This window comes from Coenobita brevimanus, chromosome 109 (assembly GCF_032717465.1).
Source record: "Coenobita brevimanus isolate Jiangsu-jjx chromosome 109, ASM3271746v2, whole genome shotgun sequence".
NCBI lineage: Eukaryota > Metazoa > Arthropoda > Malacostraca > Decapoda > Coenobitidae > Coenobita > Coenobita brevimanus.
Window position 1 is genome coordinate 17,246,412 of NC_137062.1, and position 15,245 is coordinate 17,261,656.

Sequence of the window (15,245 nt, forward strand, 5' to 3'; positions counted from 1 at the left end):
AGACTCTTGCCCAGATATGTACAGTATATGGTGTAAGTCCTTATTCATTCTCCAATATCATCCCGACTAGAAACGTAATCAGTGTTGTAAACGTGTGTGGTGTAGGCCCTTATTCCCTCCTAAACACCATCCCTTCGTGAAGTTTGGACAAAGCAAAATAATACCGCTTGATAATACCGTGAATAAATATTGATAGGGTTCCGATACGGACTGATGAAATGGAGCTTCTAACCACCTCACAACGAGTGGTGTGTCTTCTACTGAATACACTGGATTAAAATACAAACATGTCATTTTACTGAAGGGTTTATGGTAAGAGCCTCTTGTTACAAATACCTATGTCAACGACACAGGATGTGTGATAAGTAAGTTTGTTTGTCTGGAATGGTGAATAACACTGACGTGAGTAAATCATACCTCTTGTTACAAATACCTATGTCAACGACACAGGATGTGTGATAAGTAAGTTTGTTTGTCTGGAATGGTGAATAACACTGACGTGAGTAAATCATACCTCTTGTTACAAATACCTATGTCAACGACACAGGATGTGTGATAAGTAAGTTTGTTTGTCTGGAATGGTGAATAACACTGACGTGAGTAAATCATACCTCTTGTTACAAATACCTATGTCAACGACACAGGATGTGTGATAAGTAAGTTTGTTTGTCTGGAATGGTGAATAACACTGACGTGAGTAAATCATACCTCTTGTTACAAATACCTATGTCAACGACACAGGATGTGTGATAAGTAAGTTTGTTTGTCTGGAATGGTGAATAACACTGACGTGAGTAAATCATACCTCTTGTTACAAATACCTATGTCAACGACACAGGATGTGTGATAAGTAAGTTTGTTTGTCTGGAATGGTGAATAACACTGACGTGAGTAAATCATGACTTTATATAATATGTTAAATTTTGACGGAACCCGCCCACCAGTTCACTTTTAAGAAGCCCATCCAAGTAAAAAACTAATAAACGTTACAGTGCTATTTGAACATTTACAAAACTAGCTTTTGTGTTATTATAATACACACACACACACACACACACACACACACACACTACTTGCGTAATCCACTGCTGCACCCAGACCCTCCCCTCCCCCAACCCGGCCACACACCTCATCATAAACCCCGTCATTATGTCCATCAGTATAATTAATGGCCACTTAGTCCTGGCCAGGGAGGGTAAGATAATGACCCACCAGGTGATGCTGTCACACACTGCCAACATATGGCCACCAGCCACGTCCGCTGCACCAACACAGGCCACTTGTGGCAGACTGCAAGTTGGTGCGACAAGTGCAGTAGATGAAACGTCCTGCATTACCCTCTACATTGCTCCTCCTCACCCCCACCCCAGCATCTGTCTGTCTGTCTGTCTGCCTGTCTGTCTGTCTGTCTGTCTGTCTGTCTGTCTGTCTCTCTCTCTCTCTCTCTCTCTCTCTCTCTCTCTCTCTCTCTCTCTCTCTCTCTCTCTCTCTCTCTCTCTCTCTCTCTCTCTCTCCAGAAGTGTTGAATGTTTCGCTGGTGATCGCAACATCATCAGCCATTGCAAATCTACTGCTGAGCAAAGGTCTCCTCCTTGACTGAGCCAATGTCTGCCAGGTTTTCCCGGCAAACTTCTGTATCTCATCCCTTCCCCTCCTGTCTGGCTTTTTCTGCTATACCTGCAGTCTCTTGGAGTCCAGTCAGCCAGCCGCTTGCCCCATCGGCTATTTCTCATTCTTGCAACATGACCTGCCGACTTCCAGTTCTGTTCTTTTATAACCTCAGTAACGTTTTTTAGTTCAGTCTGCTCTCTCACCCGGGTTGATCTCTTCCTGTCTCTCCAAGAGATTCCCAGTAACCTTTCCTTTGCTCTTTGAGAACGGATTAGCTTGTTTTCACAGTTTTTCTGATTCTCCAGGTTTCACAGCTGTACTTCATTGCTGGGATTATACATTCGATTTATACCTTTCGTTTCACGCATTCAGGCAAGCTATTTTTCATGATGAACTTATGTTTACCGAAAACTTTGCACCCAATTGTAATGTGTCGTTTTATTTTGTGTTCATGGTATTTCATTGGTTTTAGAATTTGACCCAAGTAATTTTACTCCTCAAGTTCTTCAAGAATTTCCTCCTTTATTTTGATGACGCTCTTTGGTATATATGCATTAAACATTACATTAATTTTACTCCGGTTCATCTTCAGCCTTACTTTGAGTCTTTATATAGGTCATTTAACATTTTTTGCTACGACTCTGCTGTCTCTGAGATCAGAACAATGCCATCTGCAAATCTTAAATGGTATAAATAATCATCTATATTTACTCCAATATTCTCACATTCTAGATTTCTGAAAATACTTTCATGGCATGCTGTAAACAATTTTGGTGAAACTGAATCTCGCTGATGTACGCCTTTCACAAGGTTGCCTACCACTACATGATGCGACAACGCATTGTTTACAAACTATTTTTGTTTCTAGATTTTATATATTTTTATTATTTATTCACTCTGACCTCTTTATCATCATCAACATCATTATGACCATCAGCATCATCTTTGCTTTACATCCTTCTCACACGTTTCCTGGTTTTCTGAAATAAGAAGAGAAACTAATTTACATGATACTTATGAGTTAATAAATATGTGTGTGTCTTCTAAGCACTTAATTACGGAGCTAGGCTATGGTGAGTGTATAAATACTCTCAAGACCCATATTCATATCCAGCTGGAGGCGGCTTCATTGGCTAAGGAATTACGAACAGTCAGGAAGAATGAACGTAATTACCATGGCTGAATATTTAGGTCACATATGAACTGGGACTACACACACACACACACACACACACACACACACACACACACACACACACACACACACACACACACACACACCTTGCACCTAAAACCCCCACACTTTGTAAATTTCAGGTTAATTTCTTCAAACAATATCAATTTCCATTTACAACATCCAACCTAGGGTAGTGTGGGTATTGTAGAAGACTGGAGCAAAGGACGTCTCTTTCTCCTCAAAAGAAAATGTAAGTACTGACATAAAAAGATGCAATTTCTTGTCTTCGTAAGGTCCAGTTAAGCGCTGCCATCAAAATGAGATGCACACTCTCCTTCCCAGCTTCTCTCATTCCACCTGCCTACATCTTTGTACTGCACTAGCTTTTTACCGTTTGTAACTAGCTTTCTAAACTGGCGCCTTTTCACCCTTCAATTCGATGAAGACTGCATTATGAGTAAGGGTGGTTTGGAACTGCGGCGACTCTGTGGTTAGTGTATTCGATGTATTTGTATCGTGATACATGAGCTCCGAGTCCAGGGTTAGAGTGCAGGCAGTGGCGGACATTTAAGCCGGGTTTTGGTAGCACGTTATATGCATTCATATGTTAGGACTCGGTTAATTCTGCCGATGACATATACAGACTCGGACCATTCAGACATACTCGTAGTCAGTACATATCGATTTGTATCTGCATCACTCTTCCTACAGTCACACTTTCTTCATCAATACTTCTCCAGCATGGGGAAGTGAGTTAGTTATGGCTATTACCCTTCGGGAAAGATCCAGTCATGTTTTGGACCTTATATGTACTGATGCAGAGATACATTTTGGAGATTTGAATATGTCCTTTCAATGACCACCCCCCCGTGTGTGTGTGTGTGTGTGTGTGTGTGTGTGTGTGTGTGTGTGTGTGTGTGTGTGTGTGTGTGTGTGTGTGTGTGTGTGTGCCTTTATAAAATTTATCCACTTCTTTTACTCTATCACGCTCACTTTACGAGAAACGGCTTTTTTCTTGTACATATAAGACTATGATTTCTAAGATCCATTATTTATCTCAGCACGTCCTTTCCAGTAACAGTCAAGTATTCTACCACTTGACCAACTAATTCAACCAGCCAGAACCCCCCCTTCCTTATCAGTCAGCAAACGTTCGCACCTCACCTATATAAGTAAACTCCAACAGTAGTTCACTCACATTAACTCGGCCGATATTTTGATGTTTTTGTGGCTTATTTCGCTTAACTTGATGGCAAAATATGACAATGATACTTTTCTAAAACCTTCTTTAGCACACCTCATGACTAACATCATATTCTATTGCTGAACTATTACATTATCAGCATTGAAGACGAAGAGATCTCAATTTTAGGACAAGTTAAAATGAAATGAATATTGAAGACTTTCCTTTCTCTCCCTGTCATGTGTCATTAAGTTTCAAACCAACAGCTCTAGAAACCGCACAGGCCAATATTCCGTCAGTCACCTAACTAGAATTAGCGATAATTTGTGTATATCCATCCAATCAATATACTGTATTGTATGATTTATTGAAAAGGATTCTCTTCAAGTGGTGCCAAGCACAACAAACCTCTCCCACCAGCATTGCTGGCGAAGTATAGACGAGGAAAGCGTGACTGTGGGAAGTGTGATGCAGGTACAAGTAGATATGTACTGACTACAAGTATGTCTGTAAGTTCCAAGTCTGTATATGTCATCGGCAGAGTCTACTGAATGCAAACATGTGCAAGCATATGACGTGCTACCAACACCCAGTTTAAATGTCCGCCACGGCCTGTGCTCAAACCCTGGACTCGGGGCTCACGTATCACGATACTAATAGACTAACCACCCGTCACCGCAGTTCCAAACCACACTTATTCATAAAGCAGTCTTCATCGAACAGAAGATGTAGGCATGTGGAATGAGAGGCTGTGAGGGAGAGTGTGCATCTCATTTTTGACGGAAACGCTTAACTGGACCTTACGAAGAAAGGATATTGCATTTTTATGACCGTATTTACGTTTTCTTTGAAAGAGAGAGACGGCTCTTGTTCCAGCCTTTTTCTGCACTACCTACATTAACGGATTTTGGTACTTCTTGAAGAAAAATAAAATTGCCTGATTATTTGCAAAGAGAGCGAGTTTTACTATCCATTTCAGACCCTATGAGGCATCGCTTTTCGCATCTAAACAAGCAGTTGGATCAATATAACATTTTGGCACAGCTTGTTTGACACCGTCCCCTAATTTATGGCACTACAGTGCATTGCCAAGTATGTTTCATTAAGGAGTTTACTCTTGGCTTTGAAGGCGAAGCTGGCAAGAGCCGAGTAGACATTCGGACAGGGGAAGACGGGAGTGGAGGGAGAGGTGGTGGAGTGATACACGTCACAACTACGTCACGCAAAACCTTCCCCTGTCCGAATGTCTACTCGGCTCTTGCCAGCTTCGCCTTCCAAGCCAAGAGTAAATTCCTTACTTGGCAATGCACTGTAGTGCCATAAATTAGGGGACGGTGTCAAACAAGCTGTGCCAAAATGCCATATTGATCCAGCTGTTTGTTTAGAACATATCTGCGAAAAACGATGCCTCATTGGGTCTGAAATGGATAGTAGGTTTGTGTGTGTGTGTGTGTGTGTGTGTGTGTGTGTGTGTGTAATCCCAGTTCATATGTGACCTAAATATTCAGCCACGGTAGTTACTTTCATTCCCCCTGACTGTCCTTAATTCCCTTGTTAATGAAGCCGCCTCCAGCTGGATATGAATGCGGCTCTGAGAGTATTATTCTATATACGCAGTATAGCCCAGTTATGTAATTAAGTGCGTTAGAAGACATACACTTATAACTCATACGTCTCATGCAAATTAGTTGCTTTTCTTGTTTTACAAATTCCAAGGAAACGTGTGAGAAGGATGTGAAGAAGAGTTGATCATGGTGATAATGATGATAATGATGACAAAGAGGACAGAGTGCATACATGAAATCTAGAGACAAAAACATTATATAAACAACGTGTGTGTCGGATCATGTAGAGGCAGGCTACATTAAGGGTCCCACCACATTACCTGACCATGGCATCTTAGCCAATTTCTAATAAGCTTTGTAGTTTAACATGAAATATGGAAACCAATAATTCTCCTTGCCTATATAGTGAAGCCCTGCTGCGCTGAGCAATGAAATTATTCGTCTCCAATTTTCTTAGAAGATAGGTAAAGTTACAGTTGCACTGGAGATCACACCTGTCGTTAAAAATCACTAAAACATCCACTGTGTTTTCCCCCACAAGTCGTAAACGAATCACTGAGAAGTATTATTTGTTCATCTTGTAATTAATCTAACTTTATCAAAACGAGAATGAACTTATAAACTGTTATCCCTAGGTACTTTAATCAATTTCAGGAGGAAGTCTTCAAAAGGAAATAGCAGTTATAGCCATCAGAACCCCATCACAGGTAAGGTTCTCCTCTCCAGTATGAAATCATCTGGCGGTAACAGGAATAACATTAAATATGTGTCATCATACGGTAGAGGTTTATTCTTCATCATATTAGTATAGCCTCCTCATGTTTTGCGTTTATAAGAAGTCTTCAACCTTTGAGCAATGTGGCGGTGCAGAGTTGGCTCTTATTGGACTAAGTAGTCCTCTTTATGGGAAGTATGCTATGCAAAGCAGGTAACCGAGAATTTGCTATATAAACCTTCAGGATTTAGAGGCATTGCTTGAAAACTGAAGACTGCCTGTAAACATAGAACTGGTGTACATGGGATGGGTGGAGGGAAGGGGAAACTTTTTTTTATTTTATGTGCCCAAATCTGGGCATACACTTCACAGATTGTTCCCAAGGGCCAGCAGTCCTGCATACTATACTCCTCCAAATGTCACAATTTCGTCACTTTCACCCATTGTTCATACTAAATACATGCTTGGGCTGTCGCATATAGAACTGGGTTATTGGGTTAGCAGGGGTATTTTACGAGAAGTCGGCGGGTAGTCTGGTAGATCAGTGAAGTCTGCTTAAACGAAATTCAGATCTTAAACGGTTCCCTGCCCCAGCCGGGATGCGAACCTGGGTTCGTTAGGACTGCAGGACAGCTTTCTCCTGACTCCTGTCACTGTTATGCAAAATGAGATGTTAAATAATTTGCTGTACACCGAAATGGTCCTCATTACTGATATGTGGGATACAATACCGGTTTGTTGGTTGATTAAAAGATATAATGAACATGTTGTGGGCGAATATATATGTGATAAATCTTGAGAATAAATATTACAATTCCGGAGATAAATACAATACTTTAGATAAAAGTACATACTGCTGAAAAAAATAAATGTTGACCCTTACAGATATTCTGAAAATAAATCTATTTATGGAGGTAAATCTGCACTGTTAGCGCTGCAACGGGGAAATTATTTAGTTATCCAGCACTGTAACTGCATCTGTACTCGAAGGGAGGGTGACAGCTAGAAGTCACCTTTCCTTATGCTGGGGAAGTAGGAATACGGTAAAGAAAGTGGATAGTCAGACTCGGTATTACCATCAGTCCTTGGAAGGATAGTGACTGCCAGTTTACCCTTCCTTATGCTGGTCAAGTACGAACACTGAAAGGGAGTTGTCCGACTCTATTATTTACACCAATTCTCGGAAAGTGTGTGATATCGGTAGCCAGAATTAAAAATATAGTCATCGGATTCATACGTTAGTCGCATGACTACACAACAAAGGGATGTTCACTAGAAATTTTTCTTCCAGTTTCCTTCCAGCTTGATTTTCACCAGTTTCCACTTCAGAACTCTGACAGTACAGGATATATTCCATAAAACGTTTTAGTTTCCAGTACCAAAGTCATCATATTTGTTCTTACATGAATTACACATCTAAACAACTGTACACACTTTAAATGTTTCGGTAAAGAAGGGTATACTTTATGTTTCCATTTTTCCATAGTATTCTTTTCCTTGCCATCCCATTATATATATATATATATATATATATATATATATATATATATATATATATATATATATATATATATATATATATATATATTGTTACGGAACAGAGAAAGATAATGTACACTTTAAGTGAGAATACTAAAAATCACTACTGTCCCGTAAAGTTCCAGGTTCAAAACAAAAGAGTTAGGTAAAATTACAAGTTAAAGTTTAATGCTCAAACTAACAACAAAACATTCAGGACTCATAAGGATAATGTAATGGTAAAAAACAGGTTAAATATATGGTTAACTGCAATAGCCTCTATTAACACGAAATTAGCAAGAGTAAATTTATCTAAGTCAGCCCTGATAAAATGACAATACCAGATAATACTCAGTGAATGCAAGATATATTATTACAGATACAAAACATTATTGACAATTGGCTGATATAAAACCACATAAATCACAAAAACCTTACAAAGCCTAATAATTTAATACCTTAAGCTACACAGTACAAGAAAAAATGCAGCAACACTTATACTCAAATTACACAGCTGCTAGATGGTTGGAGACTTCCTGAGCATTCACAATAATAACTGTACAGGGGAGGACAGAGATGTGAGCAAAATGAGGAGTAGCTCTAAGTGGCAATAATGCAGAGACTGAGCTCATTAAATAGGGGCCGGCAGAGCTTGATACAACTTGTAAGAAGGACGCGCAAATGAAGCCATGGGAACAAAGAGTTGACAATCCTGCTCTGAACAACAGAAAGAACGACTTACTCTACTATAAGGGAGGAGGGGGGGAGTGAGGTAGAACACGCTCGTGATCAAACAGGCAGCATACTGTACGTTAGAATTACACAAAGGATGATGAAATCATAGGCTATGTAACACCGCCCCACAAAGAAAAAGAAATTTACAAAGGAAATTTCTTATTACTCTAAAACAATCTGTCTAAAGTCTAGATAAGCAATCTGCAATAACATTTTCTTTCCCCTTGACATGTTGTATGTCTAATGAATACTCCTGAAGAAGTAGACTCCATCTTGTCAATCTCTGATTTTTATCTTTAAACTTACTAAGGAATTTCAGTGGGTTATGATCGGTATAAATGACTATGGGGTCAAAACCAGAACACAAATAAAATGAAAAATGCTGTAAACCCAAAATCAAGGCCAAAAGCTCTTTCTCAATAGTTGAGTAGTTCTTTTGAGGTGGAGTGAACTTCTTACTGTAATAAGATACAGGGTGTTCAATACCCTGATCATCCTCTTGCAGCAAAACAGCCCCAGCTCCTGTATCACTTGCGTCAACAGCCATCTTAAAAGGCTTAGCAAAATTTGGAGTAGCGAGCACTGGCTGACTTAATAGGATAGCTTTAAGTTTGCAGAAAGAGGATTCACAGTTATCGGTCCAGACAAATTTAACTCCCTTTTTCAGTAGGTCTGTAAGTGGTGATACAAGAATTGAAAAGTTAAGAACAAATCTCCTGTAATAATCTACCATTCCCAAAAATCTTTGTAGCTCTTTCCTACTTTTAGGTCTCGGAAGATCACTTATAACCTGAACCTTAGCTCCTGGTGGTGCAACATGTCCATCACCAATTACGTACCCAAGGTACTGAACTTTAGCTTGACCAAACTCACACTTTGACAAATTAGCTACAAGATTAGCCTGAACTAAACGCTCAAGAAATTTACTGACATGGCATAGGTGATCTTTCCAGTTGTCACTGAAGATTAATACATCATCGATATAAACAACACACCCTGCCAAACCCTCTGTTACAACATTCATGAGCTTCTGAAATGTGGCTGGTGCACTCTTCATACCATATGGCATTACAGAACATGCAAAAGTCTTTCCTAGTGTTACAAAACATGAGATCTCCCTAGCACGTTCAGTCATAGGTACTTGCCAGTATCCCTTTAACAAATCAAACTTACTTATGTACCTAGCCTTTCTGATCTTGTCTATGCAATCTTCCACGCGAGGGAGAGGGTAAGTGTCTGTTTTGGTTATCTGATTAACACGTCTGTAGTCGATGCAAAGCCGCTGTGACCCGCCTGGCTTAGGGACTAGAGTGACAGGAGAACTCCACTCGCTCTGACAGGGCTCAATCATCTTGTGGTCCAACAGGTAGCCAAGCTCCTTCTGGATGAGAGGAACTTTCACTGGGTTCACACGGTAAGGAGGCAGTTTAATTGGCTTTGCGTCTCCAACATCGACATCATGCATCAACACAGTGGTTCTTCCTGGAGTGGCACGGAACACTTGCGGGTACTCCTGCAGTAATGCCGAAAACTCCTGCCTTTCCTCGGGAGGTAGATGAGAAAGCTTAGTCTGGAGATCATTCATGATATCAGGATTCTTCCCCAAACTATCACTCAGGCTCATGCTGCATGGGAGAACTTCACTTGCAGACTCGGGTGGAACAGCTACAGTGCAGACTGGGTTATTTTCGTCCCGCCTGTGATATAACTTTAGCATGTTGATGTGACAAAGTTGCTTGTTCTTTCTACGATCTGGCGTGGCGATGACATAGTTGACATCACTAAGTTTCTTCTCCACGAAATAAGGACCACTAAACTTGGCTTGAAGAGGTTGCCCATGAACCGGTAGCAGAATCAAAACCTGATCTCCTGGCTGACAGTGGCGTAACCCGAACTTCTTATCATACCAAGTCTTCATCTTCTCCTGAGCAGCTCCTAAATTCTCTCTCGCCAACTGTAAAGCAGTGGACAGCCGTTCTTTGAACTTCATCACATACTGCAGCAGGTTGACGTCATCTTCCTCCGACAGCCAGCATTCCTTGAGTAGCTTAAGGGGTCCTCTTACTTCATGGCCAAACAGTAGTTCAAAAGGTGAGAAGCCCAGTGATTCATTTGGAGATTCTCTTGCGGCAAACACAACGAATGGAAGACCTTTATCCCAGTCTTTCTGATGTTCCAAACAGTATTTCTTGAGCATCGATTTGAGTGTTTGATGATATCTCTCCAACGCTCCTTGAGTCTGGGGATGGTAAGCTGAAGACGTGATCTGGGTGATGCCCAGCTCTTTCAGAGACTGCTTGAAAACATTTGACATGAAATTACTTCCCCGGTCTGACTGTACCTCCTTGGGCAGACCAAACTTTGTGAAGAACCCTAGCATTTCCTTAACCACGTTCTTTGCTGAGATATTTCTAAGTGGAATGGCTTCAGGATAACGAGTAGCCATATCAATCAGGGTCAACACATAAGAAAATCCTGAAGAAGTCTTAGGAAGAGGGCCCACAATATCCACCAACACACGGGTGAATGGCGCCTCAAAAGGAGGAATGGGAACTAGAGGTGCAACCTTTTCGGTCTGATTACACTTCCCCACAACTTGACAGGTGTGACAAGACTTACAATACCAGGAAACATCCCTGAAGATACCTGGCCAGTAGAAGTGTTTCAAAATGCGTGCCACAGTCTTCCTCACTCCAAGGTGTCCTGCCAAACTGGAATCATGAGCCACTCTAATGATATCCTGCCTACAAACACGAGGGATGACAACTTGATGTACAACCTCCCACTCACATTCGGCTGATGCTGTTGGGGGTCTCCACTTCCTCATAAGTACTCCTGACTTTATATAATAACAAGTAGAAGCACCAGCTGACTCTTCCTCACTGCAAGCAGAGTTAGCTAGACCTTTCAACTCAGGGTCAGCAACCTGCAACTCAACCAACTCTTGATGAGACAAATTATCAACACTACGGGGTACTGCCTCATCTGGTGAGTGGTCCAAATTAGCAAGAAAAGTGTCAGCTAGGATAACATCATCATCAACATTATCCTCTAAGTCACCAGTAACTTTAGACTTAGCCCTAGTCACAGCACATTCAGGGAACACATCAGGGACATCACAATCCTGGGCCGCAGCCACTGGCTCACTAGACAACTGAGGAGCTGGACACACTTGACTTCCACCAATATCATTTCCAAGTAAGAAAGTTACACCTGACATTGGAAGTGTCTCAACCAACCCAACCATAACGGAACCATTAACAAAACCAGACTCTAAATTCACTCTGCACAGAGGGACAGAGAAGTAATTATTCCCTACACCTTGTAAGATTACAGGTTCATCAGAGGAATTAACATTAGAGCCTAGAACACTGGTCAGCATAAGGGATTGGCAAGCACATGTATCACGATATATTTTAACTAATTTCCTGTCATTACTGTCCAGAGGACTGACAAAACCATCAGACAGGAAATTAGCACATGAACTCTTGAGAGTGTCACCCACGTCACTGCTCAAAAGAGGAGCTCCATCATGAAAATTTAATTTACCCCTCAAAGCAGGTTCAGTTAACTCAGTTAAAGAATTCTGGGAACTCTCAAGGGTGGACACTAGACCAATTGACTGAATATTTAAAGATTCCTTTTTGTTCACATCACGCTGTCTCCTGAAACATTTCTCCGTAGTATGACCAAGCTTACTACAATAAGTACATTTACTTTTCTTAAATCTAGAGGTGAAGCTGGTATTTACTTCCTGAGAAACATCATCTTTATTCTCTTTCTTGTTACCTGTACTCTGAGTAGAGGCAACGTACTTACTCTCAGCTTTCCTTTTTTCTTTAGAATATCTCTTGTGAGTGAGAACATATTCATCAGCTAAAACTGCAGGATCAGACAAATTATCTATTCTTTTCTCGTCAAGATATAGGCTTACATCTTTATAAATACACCTTTTGTAGTCCTCCAGCAAAATCAACTGCTTAAATTTGTCAAAATCAGAATCCACATTCTTAGAATTTAACCACTGCTCTAACAGATCTTCTTTGATTTTTGCATACTCAACATGGGATTGCTTATCTTGCTTATAAGTTGTCCTAAATTTTACTCTATAGGCTTCAGGAACAAGCTCATAGGCCTTAAGAATCAAGCTCTTAACTACATCATAATTATCAGATTGATCCTGAGGCAAAGATGCATAAGTTACTTGAGCTTTACCGGTGAGAACAGTTTGAAGGAGTACTGGCCAATACTTTTTGGGCCAATTAAAACCTGTAGCTACCCTCTCAAACAACTGAAAATACTTTGTTAAATCAGATTCATTAACAGGAGGGACAAGTTTAACATTTTTAGCCAAATCAAAATCATCAGAGCTAGATGATCCAGTTCCACCTTGTTTCGTGCGATACTCATGGTCTGCCTGAATCCTAGCAATTTCAACTTGTGCCTCAGCCTCCTTAGCACGAGCCTGAAACTCAGCCTCCTTAGCATTTGCCTGAAATTCAGCCTCCTTAGCACGAGCCTCCTGCAGGGCTAGCTGTAACTTAGCTAATTCAATCTGCGTTTGCTCATTTGGAGGAGTTACATTAAACAAGCTTTCATTAATCATGTCAACAATTTGATCTTTAGAATGATGAGAGCGAACAGCAATTCCCAATAGTTGAGCAACAAGCTTAAGTTCATTCTTTGTTCTGTTTTCTACATCACACACTGTTTGCACATTTGACAAAAAATCTTTGGCTTCATCAAGCGTAGTAATAGTAGACATCATGAATAAATCACAGTCACAAAATATCAAGCAATATCCTTATGATAATATCCTGAATATCCTGATAAGAGGTCGCCAAATTTATGTTACGGAACAGAGAAAGATAATGTACACTTTAAGTGAGAATGCTAAAAATCACTACTGTCCCGTAAAGTTCCAGGTTCAAAACAAAAGAGTTAGGTAAAATTACAAGTTAAAGTTTAATGCTCAAACTAACAACAAAGCATTCAGGACTCAAAAGGATAATGTAATGGCAAAAAACAGGTTAAATATATGGTTAACTGCAATAGCCTCTATTAACACGAAATTAGCAAGAGTAAATTTATCTAAGTCAGCCCTGATGGATGGTGAGGATATGGAGAATGTGAGTGCATTCAAGTACTTGGGTAGTGTGATGAGTAAGGATGGAACTTTGGGGGATGAAGTACGTGAAAGGGTACAGCAGGGAAGGAAGGTTGTTGGTACACTGAAAGCAGTGATGACAAATAGGGAGGTGAGTATGGAAGTTAAGAAGTCACCATATGATAGTATTGTGATCCCTACCCTGAAGTATGGAAGCGAGGCGTGGACCTTGCAAGAGGGGAACAAGTCAAGAGTGAGAGCAGTGGAAATGAGTTACTTGAGAGGAGCATGTGGAGTGACATGGAGGGACAGGTTGACGAATGAAGAAGTGAAGGAACGTTGTGGGGTAGATGTGGATGTGGTTGAGAAGATTAGGAGAAATACACTGAGGTGGTTTGGACATGTGGAGAGAATGGAGAATGAAAGACTGACTAAGAGGGTGTATGTAGGTGAGGTGGAAGGAGGGAGAGGGAGGGGTAGACCGAGGATGAGGTGGAGGGATGGAGTTGAGAGGTATATGAGGGAGGGGGGGGTGAGTTGGGGGGAGGGTAGTCAAATGGTGGGTGACAGAGTGACTTGGAGGCGTTTTGTCTGCGGCCACCCTTTGCGGGATTAGGGCGTCGGGCTATGGATAGATAGATAGATATAGCCCTGATAAAATGACAATACCAGATAATACTCAGTGAATGCAAGATATATTATTACAGATACAAAATATTAACAATTGGCTGATATAAAACCACATGAATCACAAAAACCTTACAAGGCCTAAGAATTAACATCTTATGCTACACAGTACAAGAAAAAATGCAACAACACTTATACTCAAATTACACAGCTGCTAGATGGCTGGAGACTTCCTGAGCATTCACAATAATAACTGTACAGGGGAGGACAGAGATGTGAGTAAAATGAGGAGTAGATCTAAGTGGCAATAATGCAGAGACTGAGCTCATTAAATAGGGGCCGGCAGAGCTTGATACAACTTGTAAGAAGGACGCGCAAATGAAGCCATGGGGACAAAGAGTTGACAATCCTGCTCTGAACAACAGAAAGAACGACTTACTCTACTATAAGGGAGGAGGGGGGGAGTGAGGTAGAACACGCTCGTGATCAAACATGCAGCATACTGTACGTTAGAATTACACAAAGGATGATGAAATCATAGGCTATGTAACAATATATATATATATATATATATATATATATATATATATATATATATATATATATATATATATATATATATATATATATACCACGTAAGACATCTGCAGGCGATCTTGGACATCGCAACTTCAAAAGCAGTAATGAAATGAATGTGGTAAATCCTCTTCTAACATAATTCGAATTCTCGGTCCACCTCAGGCCATCGTCAGGTACTACAAATGTCCTAAATACTCAGCAGGTATGATAAAAAGAAGAAACTAGGACTTTATTGATACTATAAAACTAAAGAAAACTAACAAAACCCTCATCCCGTATAAAAACTCAAAAAGAAATGCCACGAGTCACTCAGGGAAGACCCAGAGTTGTTTCAGTTGAGGCTTTTGAGTAAGCGACTTTGGCTCATCCCTGAGTTTTTGGCATTTCTTTTTGAGTTTTTATACGGAGAGGAGTTTTTTTTTTTTTTT